Source organism: Diuraphis noxia, unplaced genomic scaffold (genome assembly GCF_037042655.1).
Source record: "Diuraphis noxia isolate RWA-SAM2 unplaced genomic scaffold, SU_Dnox_SAM2 contig0003, whole genome shotgun sequence".
Classification (NCBI taxonomy): domain Eukaryota; kingdom Metazoa; phylum Arthropoda; class Insecta; order Hemiptera; family Aphididae; genus Diuraphis; species Diuraphis noxia.
The window spans coordinates 54634805-54652511 of record NW_028301713.1 but is presented as its reverse complement, the minus strand read 5'-3'; the positions used below and the strand labels follow the sequence as shown (position 1 = coordinate 54652511).

The 17707-nt window shown below is 26.2% G+C and overlaps 1 long non-coding RNA gene across 1 annotated transcript; it reads right to left on the bottom strand.

Moving 5' to 3' along the window:
• Positions 1–13783: 13783 nt before the first annotated feature.
• On the bottom strand, positions 13784–14701 carry LOC149057546 (uncharacterized). Its single transcript, XR_016191274.1, has 3 exons — positions 14419–14701; positions 14235–14332; positions 13784–13878 (listed from the first exon to the last, which is right to left on the bottom strand). It is a non-coding gene; the product is annotated as an uncharacterized LOC149057546 (long non-coding RNA).
• Between the last annotated feature and the right edge of the window lie 3006 nt (positions 14702–17707).

Below are 17707 nucleotides of genomic sequence, written 5' to 3'. Positions count from 1 at the left end.
ACCATCTTTGATAAGTACATTTTAAATAAGGGTTTTTCATTCTAAGTTTATTTCTTCCCCAAACCAATAATTTATTTTATTAAATTTTTATAAATCAATATTTACCACAAAAATTTGCGATTTTCATCAATACGCATAGGTAATATTATAGAAGATCATGTAATATTATTAAGATGCATGGCTGGTAATTTAGTTTGAACCGTTAGGATCATTTTGAGATATCTACATATATATTGTATAAAATATAGCAAATCAACTTTTGTATTACAGACCTTATTCTAATGGACAATAGAATCTAAATTTGGTAATAGAATATATCAAAAGTGCTGCAGTTGTTGCCCTTACAATATAGTCAATTGGAAAATAGAATAATTAGGTTATATTATAATTTTTTTGTACGCCCACTATGGAATTTTTTGTTTAATAAGAATAATATCTATGTAATTTAAAATGTTTGTGTCAAATGGCATAAATCAAAAATTTTCAATTCGAATATTTCCATATATATCCATACATAATATTATATACATACGCAGCCTATATATAATATCATAAACTAATGTAATAAATACTTTTCGATTTTGAAAATTGCATGTATTACTATCTCTAATTGTTTTTGTTTTTTTACTTTTACGAAGACAAACAGACAATAGTATATACTACCATGCGATATGTATTTTAAAATAAACCAATGACAAATATCATACGTTTACAACTAATTAAAGTCATATAACTAAGTACATGTGTAACTATTGTAATAAAAATAATTGTGTTCTATTTTAAAATTATGATTGAACGGTTGATTTAAAATGTTTGAAAACGAATATTTAGGTACCTATCGTTGTTTTGTCGGAACAATTATCTAGGTCATTTCAAAATACAAACATTTTTTTTGAATATTACATTGACAATTGATGCTATTAGTTATTACAATATGTATTAGCACTATTAGCTTACATAAGTATATTGTTATGCAGTATGTGTTATTAATGAAAATAAAAATAAATGTTTAAAATAATTTTAAAAGCCGCTTTTGGAAGCATCAAAATTAAAAAAAAATTCCTCAAAATCCTTTCTCCACACATCCACAGGAGAAAATTATTTTGGAAGTATTGAGAAACTGGAGGATCCAGACTTACAATGACACGGAAGAAAGATGCGACAAATGAATACGTATTCGACAAAGACTATTCTTATGGGTTTTGGGAAACCATTTCCTTAAGGGTGGCAGGAAAATTTGTTACTAATGCAAAATATACAATTTATCATCCTCTGTACGCGTACGGCAATGAACTCGTCTGACTCCGTGAGACAACGACTATAGTACGAGTATAGTTGAGATTTTGGCATATTGGAAATCTGTATTTATCATGTGTATTATTTATTAAGGTAGTTACCCTAACATGTTATAAATATTTAGAAGATGTGTTACCTATTTGCTTTTAAGTGCATAATACTTTTGTTCCATGTATTATACATGGTGTTTATTATCATATTCCCATCATATACGACTTGAAAACTAGTTAACAACAACTTAATCTAACTAATAACAAATTAATTTGTCAATTCAATTGACTGATAAGTATATAAAACAAAACATTCAAATGCAATGATTCTATAATAATGTATTAATGTAACTAACTACAATGTAGATCCATAGTATTTTATCAAGATTTTATAATACACTGTCATTATTTTTGAGGTAAAAACTTTAGTTGTAAAATAAAACATTTTACTAATAATTGTCAGGTTCTTTTTTTGACACATGTTGTCTTTTAAAGTTTAAAAAATTATAAAAAAAATCGTACCAATGTGGAGTTTTAAATATTTTTTAATTTCTAAAAGAAAGACTAATGTGGGATCTTGTATTAAAGTTTCAATCTATTTGACTAAGCCTAAAAATATTTACCTAGACTTAATAATAAAGCCGGCATTAATTAACAAGAATAATTAAAAAAGGTTATTTCTCAAGACAATTAGCTCAAAAAGAGTTAAAATGTATTGAAAAAATTATCATGTATGGAAAATGCAATCATAAATAATCGGTATAAATTTCTAGCATCTAGTAATATATTAGTTGATGAGTTAGTCCAAAGAGATGAACTCGGTTATTTTAAAAATTGATTTTGCTTAAAAATTACTACATTTGTTGTTTTTCTAAACACTTTCTAAAACTACTGTGAAATTTTAATTTTGACCTCTCAACACCAAAAGCACTAATTAAATTCATTAATTTAAGATTGTTATCGTAAAATTAGCAGTATTTATCCATTTCATGATTGTAATTTTCGAATTTTAATTTTTAAAAACAGTAATTTAATTTAATATGATTAAATACAATTCATAACAAAACATACAGTTTTAGCTCATCAAAAGTATTATATAGTATTATGCATAATAAATTAATAACTTATTATTAATTGTGTATTTTATGTTAACCAACTTTATTTTTTTTGTACAAATCCTCAATATATTAAGTAATAAAATTGGCTCATTAAAAATATAACGATCTATACCAATTATTACATGAAAAGTTAAAAACAACTTTTTTTGTCATACTTATTTTTAATTTTTTTAATTTTTAATATTTTTGCTAAAAATAATTTAACAAAAATGTAAAAATATACCTATATATTGACTTTAAGCCAACTGGTATAGTTTCTTAGGTTGATTGAGAATCTAAATAGTTGATTGAGTATTGATTTATATTCAATGTTATTTTAGTATTTAAATTTCAAAAATGTGTTTTTTCTACAAAATTCATTATATATTTAATGAATGTATTGAGTTACAATATTATAGAATTGTTTGGTAGGTTACTTTGGAAAAAAAAATGTTTGCCACCTAAATAGCAACGTACAATAAAAAACAAAAGTAATTACTTTAAGTACATTTACAGTAGATATTATAGGTAGAAGAAAGAAAATATGACATAATAAGAAGAGTCATTATAATAAAGATAAGATATTATAAAAGACGTTATAGCAACCGTAGAATTAAATTAAACATTAATGTTATAGCATATCGTTCTGTATATACTTTATAGGATAATTATGCCGAAAGAAGGCAAAGTGAGTGGAAACACTGGAAACATGAGATTATTTATTATTTCTTGTGGGTTAAGAAAGAACAACTTTACAATTTATTTAGATAGCTTAAATAAAGCGTGTAATTATAGATGGCATAGTATTGTTTAATTGTATCACTCACTAAAAAATATGCCAACTCATGGCAGTTATTATATGTATTAATAAGAGTATAGAATCGATTTTAAATCGATATATGTGCTTATTTAAAAAAAAAAAAAAAAATAGTATTACGACTTACGACGAATATAGAAATATCCTGAAAATAAATTATATGTATTATGTAACAAACACGTTATATAGAAAGATATAAATGAATGGTATTATTTTTAAATACAAGCTATAGTTCAGCGGTTTTCAACCATTTTATAATCGCGTACCACCTACATAGTTTGAAAATTTTGTACTAAAAATGTATATTTATTTTATTTTATTAGAAAGTAGAAACTACAAAATTATGATACAATATATAAGCATTTAATGCATTAAAAGAAAATGAAACACTGCTATAGATACAGTACCATAATCAATGGCATAAAATTAATAACAATATGATGTATATTTTGTTTTATTCAAAGAAAGTTAATATAATTATAAAGTAGGTAAACTTTGAAGAAGAATTTTAAAGTGTAATTATAAACAACTTTAAATACTTCAATGTACCAGCGTTTATTAAAAAAAAAATTCTTTAATAATAGTATTAATAAATGTAAGATAGGTATATTAAACCATTGATTACAAATATAATTGTGTAACTAATCCTATAAATGACATATCAATAAATCGCATGATTGACAATATTGACTATAATATATAATATATATATATATATATACACACAGTTATATGCATATTCAGGTCCTTAACTAATTACATTCTTCTTTATTCTATAGGTACATAAGTTTCAATAATTTTAGTCATGACTCATGAACAAATAAGCATTATAATATATTTGAGACAATGATCCTTTACTGTGTAGGTACCCTCTGTTTCAAATTTCAATAAGTATAAGTTAGATATTACTATAATTAATTTAGGTTATACCTATAATCAGTAGACAGTAGGTAGTTATTGCGTACATAAATATAATTTTACAACAATTTAATTATTATAATGGATAATAAAAAACACGATTAATATTCTTTTGTTTGTGTCAATAATATTAATTATGTTTGCTTTACCTATTTCAATGTCATTTAGTTGATGACAAAAGCAATACTATAATCTACAACCTGTATGTTTCGGGTCAATTGGGTAATACTACTGATAGATATTTCTATCAAAATAATATTGACCGTTTCTGTCAAACCCTTATCCGGTAAAAATCAAGATTCGATTCCTATTCCTTCAAAAAAAGTTTAAAACCAATGATTTTTAATTTAATGCTTTATTCTTGTTAATTTTTTAAGTAATATTATACTAGTAGTATTATTATGTAATAGAGCATTTAGAGCATTATAGAGCTTTACAATTCGTATATAATCTCGAAGGCCGTATATTTAAAGTGGTATTCGTCGATAATAGCTATTTAAATGAGCTGTTTCTATTAATGATCTGATTTTTTTCAAAAACTATAATTTGATAGTGCATTTTTATTTGATTCACGTACATTTTTATTGTTAGATTTTAAAATATTTCAATATGTGTAATAATTGCTAGGTTGTTAAAAAAAAAAAACAATATTTTACTAATATGCATAATGACCAATGAATAAATACCTATACTTTATATTTTTACGGAATGCAACTTCATACCAACTTAACTAAGTAATTTTTTTTTATGTTAACAGTGTAAACTTTACTGTAAAATATCTTATGACTTGTTTTTCAGTCCCATTATTATTTTATTAATAACATTAATAAATTCCTGTTAATTATGTGCAATCATATGAAAAACATTTCAGTATCTTATAATATTTTACATTACATTTTTTTATTAAAACTGTTTTTATTGTTGTTTACATTACATATAAATATTCTTCATTTTTGCGCTATCACGTGATTTCCAAATAACATATTTTAGTGGAAATGTCTTTTCAAAAACTTATTTTACAGAAAACAGACTACGCATTTAGATTTGGGAACCGATTTTCTTCATTAACGTTAATTACAACACAGTCAGTCGTACAGGTAAGGTAAACAAATAAATATGATCCCTACTAAAATTTAGTGCAAACCGAAGCCGATTTTATACTATTCTACCACGCAATTCAAGCAAATGAAACATCAATTATTTTATGCGTTTTTCATTCAGTATAAAAATAAAAATATGAAACCAATTTTTATAAAATATCTTTACTCGTAATTGGTTTTCCTGTAGGTAAACAAACACTATGATTATCTGCGAAAGAAATTCGAGCGACATAAATTTGATAAATTATTTGTGTAGTGTCATCGTGTTACCCGCACTGTTACACTACAAAATATGTGCGTTTAGATGCAATTGGCGCTAATGGATTTTTGTTTCACGCGTCATTATCGCTTATTGCATGGCCACGTAACACCTAGAACATATGAAGAGAAAGCGCATGTTACTTTGTTTGTTCGTTTTCACGGCCTTTTAAACGGATTTACCTAACAGCAAAGATAGATGTCCCGTCGGTTTATTCGGAATCCCCAAAAACACGTTACAAAATATTTAACAAGGTCTTCGGCTGGAACAATTGACGGTTTTTGTTTCATTTTTTTTTTCTTTAAATTTGGTCATCTGTGGCTATATACATTGTTTGTTTTGTGTAGATACGTTATAACAATAACACTTCTCCCAATTGTTTCGTAGTCATATTAATAAATTATAATGTATATACTATATAATATATATATTGATCTTAAATCTTGTAAACCTACCATAATTTATTGTAACTAATGGCCATGTAGCTGCCAAGTTTTATTTCATCAATTTAAAATATATATATATATATATATATATATATATATATATATTATAATACGTACATTGACGCATTGTATATACGACTTTCATACTATATTTTCATAATTAGAAAAAATTCATATAGTATATTCATATAGTATACACAATAATTGTATTTGTTAGACACAATATTCACTGGAAAATTTTCATTAACAAATAATAAGAGGTGATATTATTTTTGTTTATTTGGTCGCCTATGTCCTTATGTTTGTATAATTTATATACAAACATGTAAATTCTTTCATAATTATCAAGAGTGTTGTTATGTTTATTATTTATTACTTTCAATAATCGACATTTATCCAAAAATGATTTATAAACTTACAAATAAACTATCTGAAATTTGAATTTACTTTCCCAGTATAAAGGCAATTGTAGGAAGCGATCAATAGATAATAAATAAAATTTAAAATAAACATGAATTTCTATCAGTGGATGGTTTCTTACTCACAATATTATTACTCCTAACTTAACTAGGAATACATAATTCATCACTTGTTGTAAACAATTATCATTACAGATTGTGTCTGTTTGTGTAATATTTGTATAACAAACAAACAACATTTTAAAAATGATTCTTAATTAAAATTTAAAACAACGCAAGCTTGAACTTTTTTGTTTTCCCTTACTAACATTCCTCAGAAAATTCAATTAATCAATAATCAATACAAATATTGAAAATCTATAAACTAGTATATACCTAACATTTAATCATTTAAACTTGAACCAATAACATCAGCAAAATAAATCATAAAATTATCAATCTTTCATATATTTTTCTTTTATTCAAATATGTTTATAGCATTAATAAGCTCAAAGATTTGAGATTTAAACAACAAAAATATTTTTCCATTATAAAGGATATATGTTAGGAGAATATCGAGTCTTTCTCGTCCTTATTAAATTAATGTACGAACTGTGTCCTTAAAAACTTATACTTTTAACAGTGTCTACATTACTTTCTATGCTTATGGTTTATACATATATGTATATATTAAATATATATACATATATGTATATATTAAATATATATACATATATGTATATATTAAATATATATACATATATGTATATATTAAATATATATATATATATATTTATTAAACTTTTAGCATTTAATTTATATTTACATGACATATGATGTATAAATGTGATTTTTTGTTTCTAGTCAACAATTTGCTCATTCTTACATTCTGTATTTACAGTTTATACTCCAGTCTATAGATATTAGATAGTATAAAATACGTATCATATTAGACATCACAAACTATAGTAACCGCATGAACCACTATTAAAGTACCTATGTGAAGTATGTATTGTAGAAATAATGAATTGTCACTCAAACATCACTGTTGGGGGTTGGCAAGAATAGAAAATAAAGAATATGCATTATTATTTTCTAGTACCATTTGCGTATTCTATATTATGTTTTCATTCATATTTCACTCAAATAATGTACTTCTCGCTGTTCATTAAAAATTAAAGTAACACATAATACAGGTTTACCTGAGTGGATTGCAATTTATAAATCCACAAAATCTAAATTAAATTCAAAGTATGCATTATTCCCAAACAACATAAAACGTTATTAAATCCCACAATATTTACATTCTTCATATTAATATGATAAATACCTACCTACAAAGCTAGATTAACCATTCCACTCGGAATTTGAATTGAAAAAATAAAGCTTCACTCTACACGATTGTATACTATTTGTATTATATTGATATATTTTATTATAATATGTAGATATTTCGCACGTAAAAGAAATCGTACGACATAAATAATTTCATTTATTCAAAAATGCACACAATAGAATAAAAGTATAAACTACCTATTTATTATATAACGATGTGTTGATAGTTGATCATAAGTATAGTGTAAAATAGTTTATTGATACCTATGTAACTACCTATATAGATATAATATATGTATTATATTTCTTATTTAAACGATTTTCGAGTCTTCATTATATTGCATCGCCCATTTGTAGTGTCATTTCGCCAGAAGTTTTCGTATTACGAACTATATTGGCTGCTGTAGGTTGACAAATGTAATGTTACGTCTTACGTTCGATTTTTAAACCACTTTAATAACTCAACATTTTCAATCATAAGCACTGTTATTCTTTCGGTGTCCATTGCCCGACACATGACTTAACGAATCGTGAGCATATTATAATACTATAGTACCTATACTAGTCTATAGTAGAGTAGTAAATTTACCTATAGTTAAGCATATAGGTGCGTTACATTATAATATGGATTGGCCAACAGTATAATATGGTAAGTTATACAACTAAACGACGTTTGCGGATAGAAAAATCCAGATTATTATTTTTTAAATATCTATAATGTCGATTCATGACTGTGAAATTGAATTCACTGATTACGTATAGAATATAATATCAGTTTTTTGAAATTTGACACAACGTCGTCATGATAAAAAAAAAGCGGTAAGTGGATGTCGTTCTGCTGCACTGTAGGTTAAAAGTGGGTAGTTAGTATAATGGATGGTTTAAATTTGAATTTAATGGTATAATTATTATTTGTATACGAAAAACAATTATGAGCGGAGACGGTTTGTCATCAGTCTAGAATACTCTATGTTATTTTTGTATTGTTATTACTTATTATTAAACAGTAAGTTGAATTAAAATTATTCATATAATATTATCCTAAAATTATCAGTGATGCTGGAAAAATTGAGCTGTTTTTGAACCGCATCGGTGCATATACGGTGCAGCTGGAAACGGCATTTTTTTTAAACTGTTAAAATTGTATGATCTATATCAAATGCTAATACAAAAATTCAGTGAAAATTCCATGTATCTATGGACATTCTTTTAAGAGCTACTTCACCAAAAATCAAAACCGATTACCTATATGTCAAAAAATCAATTTTGTGTAAAAAATTCCAGTTTTTCCTTAGTTTCTTTTTTTTTCCGGTGCTTTTGTAAACTACTACAAATTTCAAACTTTAACCGACATAATACACCAACTGGATTTACTTTCCTACAAGAAAAGCTACTGTTATTAAAAACCTAAACATTATTTCGACTACTTATCTTGTACACAGACATAAAAATAATATTGGTCTAAAATATTTGAAGAAAAGAAGTTAACATCGACACGGAAGACACTTCTTATATATAATTTGAAATAATAGGTACTAATTTATACATTAAAATAAATTTTTTTCGGTTTTATTTTGAATTACAAAAGTACAGTATTTTAATATTATTTAAATAAATGCGATTCTTAACATTTATTGAAGAGTTAATTTATTTTAATAGAAGAACAATTAATAATGATTATATAACCGTGGCAGTTACGAATGGTTGGTAATTTATTTACTTGAAGACTGAGTTGTTATGGATATTATCTGGGTGACACTGTAGTGACGGGATAAAAAGTGAGATTTATAATCGAAAATTTCAGAAGAAACATATATTGTGAAAAAAAAAAAGATGCAGGTAGGTAATTATAATATAAACAAGTTATGGAATATTTTTAAATACCTATAAGTAAAATAAAAATTACCCTGTAACAGTGTAACCTGTAGTCGGCCATGTTATCCCCATCCATGTAAGAGCTATAATCTCATTTATATAAAGACTATAATGAGTATATGGTACATGACATCATCGTTTTATACCAATACAATCAAATTTGATTTAGGATATTGATGATTATAACTTTTTTTTTAATTACCTCTATATACAATTAAGAGTATTACGTTTAATTGAAGTCGGTGATGATCTCTAAAATTATGTCGTGAAATACTTTAACAATCCAAAGGTAAATTAAGTAATATATTATTTTATTAACACATTATTAAGTTTGAAATTAAACAAACAAGAAATCATATAGATATCTAGTTAATAAAATATATTATTAAAGCAAAATGTAATAAATATTTTTAAAAAATTCAATAAAAACATGTTTTGATTTTTGAAGTGTACCCACTTACTTATTTTATTCATTTATTTTATTTACTACATACGATCTTTACCTAAGATGCACAATTAGTATTATAATATATGTGTTAAGATAGTAGATATATATACATAATACATATCAATATAAATTAATCACGTTAATGAACTATTAATGATAAGAAATACATAACATTTTCATGATAAGTTTTTATGTAAGCGCCATTATCCATTAATGACACTCACAAGTCATAGTTAACTATTTTTCAGTTTTTTAACTAGTTCTGAATCTAGTGTGGTTTAGGTGGGTGAGTGTGTGTTAATAAGGTTAAAACACCAATTTGTTAATTTTAAAGTGGTATGTATAGTTTTGTTTGAAATGTAAGAGACTTATCACTTAGATGAAATTATGTCCTTATATAATATTAATAAACATAAAAAGCATAGTATATACAATCAATCAAAATATTATACAGATATATAATATTGCTGTTTTGCAAAACTACGTTGTACCTACGTATACTACAGTGGCGCAACTACCGGTGGGTTGGGAGTGTCAAACACCGGGGCCCAAAGACTGCAGGGGCCCCTGGGCCCCAGCCTAAATAAAATAATCTATTTCCATATTTGATAATAAGTTTCACAATAAATATAAAAATCATGACATTTTGATCATTAATATTTATATACCTATTTATAATTTATATATAATGACTAGTACAGTGAAATTATTGCATTTATTTTGCATCTTTTTTGTGAATGCTTATATACAGTGATGTAGTCCTAAAAAAATCATGGGTAAACGCCTTAATCATTGTAAAAAAAAATTTGGGGCTTACGCCCTACAACCCCCTCCCCCCAGTCATCCCATCATTATTCAGTACTTGTACAATCCAAAATCTATTTGTCTATATAATATACAATAGAACCTCATAAATTATGATTGATATATTTTAACCTCATTTTTTGAATACGGGTAAACAAGGATCTAAGATAGGTATCTTTAAATCATGGGTAAACGTAAACCCAATCAACTGATCTATATTCGCTTCTATATTGTTTTATGACAATAGTAAACAATTTACGACGCTTATCTTTTTTTTGTTATTGAATATCAAAATTTAATATATTATACTATACAATAATATTTCCTAAATACATTTTATTGCCTAGGTATAATTGGGTAACGTTAATACGTATGGTTCATGTTCATGCCTTCATGGTCAGTGTACCCGCGAACCACGATTTTCGATAAAGGTACATGCATGACGCATTAATCTAAAATTGGGAGGTGAGTGCACGCCGCGGTGTACCCGCGTGTACCCTACACTACACCACTGCTTATAAATATGTTTGGTTTCAGTGTTAATTCAAATACATTTTCTTTTTCTTAAGTGAAAACAAATTTAAAATACTTTTAATAATATATAGTTTTCATTATATTACTCTAAAATATATAAAATATTAAAATGTATAGTAAATAAATGACTAGTGTAGTCTTAAAAGTTATAATTTTTATTTGTTTTTATAAGAATATTGTGATTTATGTTGTTATTTGGTTGGCAAAACTTTTAATAAATCTATTAACTTAATTTTAATATGTGGTATTGATAATGAATAGTAATTACCACTTCCATTTCAGTAAACTGATTAGAAACAGTTGTTACAACTTACAAGTGTATAAGTATAAGTTATATAATTAAATACATTACCTAATTTTTTTCTTTTGGCAATTTATCATTTTATCGACCAAATTTTGTTCACAATAATAAGCATAAATAATTTTAATTAGGGCCCCTTAGTTAAAAGTGACACTAGGGTCCCAGTTAGCCTAGTTGCGCCACTGCGTATACACTACAATTATTGTCAGTTAATATTTATAAGATGCTTTAATTGTTACATTTAAATCTTTCACTTTTTTATTGTTGAGCTATATATATTATCATGTATTAATCTGTAATTGTTGAACCATAATAATTGCATGCTAAAAGTTCTACAAAAAAAAAAAATTAATACACACATAAATATATCAGTTGACAAATACCAATACTAATGTAAATAATTTTAAGTAACATTTTCAAATAAATAGTTAAGACAACATATTTACATTCAAAATATAAGTTATTTTAAACATATTAAATGCAGTTAGTTATAATTTATATTACAACTAAGGATTTTTCTTAATGAATTTATGAATATTCGTAAATATAATGGTTGGAAAAAATTTTAAACGTTTCACTAGTCACACGGTCTACGATTAATGTCGACAAATAATTTATTTCTTTTCTTTTTGCGTCAATCGACCGTTATTAATATAAATTTTCCGTTCACCCAAAGAGGGAAATTATGCAAACGCTTATTATAAATTCATAACTAAATAAACCACAAGGGGTCTATGAATGGCTGCTTAACGATATATATGTTGTACGTGGGAAGAGGAGTAGAACTTCTAAAGTATACTACGTAACGTGGGCGACGTAAATGCCAGGTTTGTCATAATATCGATCGACAAACCCTGCCAACCTTTGAACTTTGGCATTGCCCCTTCCCCGGTGTTTTCCAGAACGCAGCTGTTGACGTATATTACAGCGAACAAAATAAACTGTTCCTGACCTGAACGGTTGAACTCTAACACAGATGACGTACGATAACAGCCGAGGTGAATCTTAATAATTGTTCATCAAAGGCATCTTATGCTTGTAGACACACACGTTCCATTCGGGCTATAACTTCGCTTTAATTTGATTTCGAGAAATTTTCGATGGTAAAAGAAAAAGAAAAATAGCGCAAATATTGTAAATATCGCATGATTAATTCATAATATAAAATCAACTATATCGTTATTTTCATATTGGACCTTAAAAAATGACTTAAACTATTTCGTTTCTCAGTGAAACTATACGCAATAGTTTACAAAACGAATTCGATCTGTTCATCAATAACTAACTCTGTTGATCAAGGCAGCATTTAAGACTATTTAAATGTCACCGTATTAAATACAATATACAACAGTTATAAAAATTTAAAGCTCATATCTCGAGCAGTTTGCTATATAATTTAACTTAAGCTATAATAAAACTGTGTTGTATTATCTGTTCAAATAATAAAGCAACTTTAATATTTATCATATTTTTGTATTACGATTATTTAATTTACCTTACTGAACAAGTGACAGATCCACTACAACTCGCGTATCTGAAATATGAACGAATAAATAATTTAATTTTAACAAATGTTATGGTAATATATATTATTATTTGAAATATTTTCAATGTACTACTAATTGATACAATTGATACTACTTAACTTATTTGTTTTTTCTCTATAACCCTTACGTTACATAGTACATTTTCGTTCACCAGAATCAACCTGGCGTTGTTAGATTTAATATGACAGTATTAGGTTAAGTTAGGTAAGTATAATACTGATAATGTTTTTAAATTTATGTTTTATAATTGGTCAATTATTAACACTCATACTGTTAATAATTGACCTATTATAAAACATAAATTTAAAAACATTATCAGTATTATACTTACCTAACCTAACCTAACATTGATTATTTTTTACAATACTTCAATTTTAAAGCAAGATATGAGTATTTCAAAATTGTAATATTTGTACAAAACGTGACGTCTGTAACACAAATAATAATATTAAAATATCGTCAAGATCAAAAAAATAACACAAGTTTAATTCTTTTGAACTCAGATTTGCTACATTCCGTGTGGTTCAGAGAGAGAAACAAGTACCTATAGCACTATAAACATCATCATCTTAGGAACATGATATTTTTATTTTATTATCCCTCTATGGTTTAGATACTTACCACAATATTATTGAAGGAAAATAGACTCAAATGTTGTTGTGACATACTTGCATACTTGCATGCTGATCGATAAATATGAAAAATCCCATCTGCTATAATATATAACACATTTGATAAGTGCTCACTTATGATAAGAAATTAAATATTTGGTTGTGTGCACATTATTGAAAAAGCGTGGAACAATTAATGAAAATATTCAACCTTTACAATACTGTACATCAAATAAATATATTACAATATATTAGGATGCCCAATAAACAAATTCGCAAAGTCTATCAGAACTCTTTTTTTCAAAACATAGCATATCAACGTTATACATAAATATACTTAAGTATAAATCTAATTAGTCATATAATATACATAATTAGATGATTTATTATTATCAATGTTATTATAATTGTTTACGTTTAGCGTTTAGGGTATTTTATTAAATTAGGTAGGCACTTACGTCGAAATTCGCATGTACCGTTTACTCTATCCTGTGAATTCTACCAGCATTTTCACCACCACCGCTCCATTATTCGTGTCAGTTTTAATCCGATCAAACTGCCGAGAAATAATAATAATTTATTAATGTATATAATGCAATAACAATAACGTCAGTAATATTGTTATTCGATCCTGTTCCATACCGTGTCATACAACTCCATTCGTTCTTTCTTTCCACCGTTTGTACATTACGTTTCAATGGCTGAGGTAGTTATGTAAATATCTCTAATACTATTGTCCGTCTGCAGTTATTGCATGAGACAACGGTTCCAATGCGGAGAATTAATTAAGGTCCATATCTAATTGTATCGAGATAGTTTTTTTTTTTATATACACCTTTTTAATCACCGGCTGGACATTTTCAACATTATTGTTCATTGAATTACACTTTACAGCTAGTTGTACGAAGGAACGAATCTATTTACTATGTTTTAATCTGATTTAGAAGACAGTGTAAGACGTATAATATAATACTATATTATAGTAGATGGTGGTATTACTACCACTAAATCCATTATCTAAAAAGTGCATATACAAATTATATTTCAATAAGACTCGACGATTGTTATATAGCTGAAATTCAGTTGTGTTTTTCGTGTCTTTGTTTATTATTTATTATACATCATGCAATTGTGTGAATAATACACGATACATACAGGATACAGCCTATAATTGATAAAAATTTCACAAACAACATATAATTGCATGTAATGCAGTGTATTAGTGTTCCGTTCTCAAACAGTTAAGTAGATAATTCCTAGCATGCTTTATGTAGATATGAGTAAGCTGATCAACTTCCTGGTTCCTCTGCAGTTCATAGGTTTATGAACGTACAATTAAATACAACGAATAATTAGTAAGTTGTGTATTGCCTGATGCCTCAATAAAATTGTATCTACCTGTATAATTCTAAAATCCTAAAATTAGAATTACATTAAATTTAAAATTTAAAAACAAATATTATTATTAAAAAAAAAAGAAATCAAAAAGTTGATTGATGAGTATCCTCTGTCAAAGAAGTTGCGTTTGAAAAAATCCCTTTCCCTCGGTTAGGCTTCAGATACGAGCGACGATCTTTATATAATAATATGTATATTGTATATCGCCGTAAAATGTATGTACCTACAATTTGCATATTATATACCTAGTTTATGAATAATGCATTAATGTCTATTATTGACTGTCAAAGTGTCAAAGAACCATGTTTCAACTTTCAAATGACAACGGTATACTTAAGTACCAACCCAACGATATGCGCAAATATTATATCGGTTATATTGTTGATAAAAAAAAGCATTCAATTATTGTAGGATAACGACTGATTTGAATTTATCCATGACTATCGTGGTGGTGCAGCACGTTAATCAGTTTTAATTTCTTTAACTTATGATGTTTCTACTCTAAATGACAGGTAACTTCATTAAACAAAGTAATTCAGGCATATTATCTTATTTTATGTATCTATATAAAACGACGATGGTTATACTAAGTATTAGGCAAACGCACTAACGAATGTTCTATTCAACAAGATATTTGTTGATATATATCTCCATAATAAATAAGTACCTAAGTAAGTATGATTTATAAAAAAAAAAAACATGGGCAAGTTTCTCAAACAGCAGAAACCTAGCACCTGCAGAAATCACGGAAAAGTATCTGTCTAGCGTCTATATTATCGCCTATAATGAACGTAGGTATTTTATTATAATTTGTGAACGCCTAAAGTGTATAATTTACAATTCATAAATTGTCCACCTGTTCATATGTAGTGTAGAAGGATGAGTTTAAATATTACGATGAGTAACATAATTCCACGCATGATGGATAAGAGTACACGAAGAGCCATAGTGTTGTGCGAATTAAAAATGTTGAAAATGGACGTTTGAATATAATTTCGATAAACGTATATTCCATAGCTCTATGTGGTTACAGCGTATAATATACAATAAAAATGTTAAAATAATATGTATGGACATTGGACACTGTACTAGGCGCACACCATTGAATAACAACGAAATCCATTATGTGCGGCACGTGTGTATAGGTTTTCAGTTTTTCATCAATTTCTTTCTATTTTTATTATTTTTTTTTATCCAGAAAACCTTTCATTGTTCTTGTTCCCGTATATTACTTGCCCTCGTGTTTTTATTTGCTATTGCCGATTTAGAGAAACCGGGTTCAAAAGCATATAATAAGACAAGGTTTTTAAACGAGCTATTCCTTGGGGAAATATCATGATCGTGGCTTTTGTGCAGTAAATCCGTCGGTGATAATTTACAGTAAGCTGTAAAAAAAACTCTTCCATATAAAATCATAAAAACGATTCGATACGTCAGAAAAACCAACTGGTAAATATATTTAGTATAAGCCATAATACATTAAGAATAATAGGTTGCACAAAATAAAACATAAGTCAAAATATCATGTCTATCGATATTATTATAAACATTTATAGTAACTATCTAAAGATTTTTATTTTAATCAAACTTTATATAATAACGTTTGTATTTATTATGACTTTCATTTTGCTTCTTTAGTCTATTTTCATATTCCTATTTATAGTTAATTATATAGCATATAATGTATTCTTATATAGTGTATGTATTTCTTAAAGAATAATACCTACTTTAAATTTAATAGTATAATTTATTTATTATTTATGTCTAAGTGTCATATTCAAAAAAAATATATAAAGTTACATAATGTAGATTTTTAATGCCAGTTCAAAAGTATTCTAATTTAATTACATGCCACTTAAACGGTTTATCTACTAACTATTGTTAAGTACCTACTTTTAATTACGCTATGAGATTTAAATTAAAGATGTAGTACAATGTGAGTAATAAAATATAAGAACAATTGAAATACTTCAATAATTCTGAAATTTTAAAATGAAAGAATACATATAATTGCATTATATAAAGCAAACTCAGATATTTTTTAAGTTGTAACAAATGCTTAAGTGAACAAATTTTAAAATGGTACAAGTTGGTATGGCTTAATTATTGTAAATATTTTATAAAACGATTTACCCATATAACTATTCGATCATTTTTTTTAAGTTTATAAAATCTTGCTAAATTATTTAAGAAATCAACACGACTGCTCATATTCGATTTAATTTAAACTCCTAATTGACTTGCTTTTTTTAATTATTGTACATTACATAACAATGAGCAATTATTTTTTGTTTTCGCTGTCTGATCTTTCAAATTAGTAATCAAGTATTATTAACACATTAATTTGCTATTAATTGTGAACGAAATGTCTTCATATACATAAAACACATAATAGCTAATGGAGGACATATTTTCCTGCATAATGTTATATTACCATTTTTTGTAATTTGTATTGTTAAAAATCGTGTAGAGTGATAATATTAACCTGCCTGACTTAAATATTCAATAGTCCCAATATTTATTATATTATTAA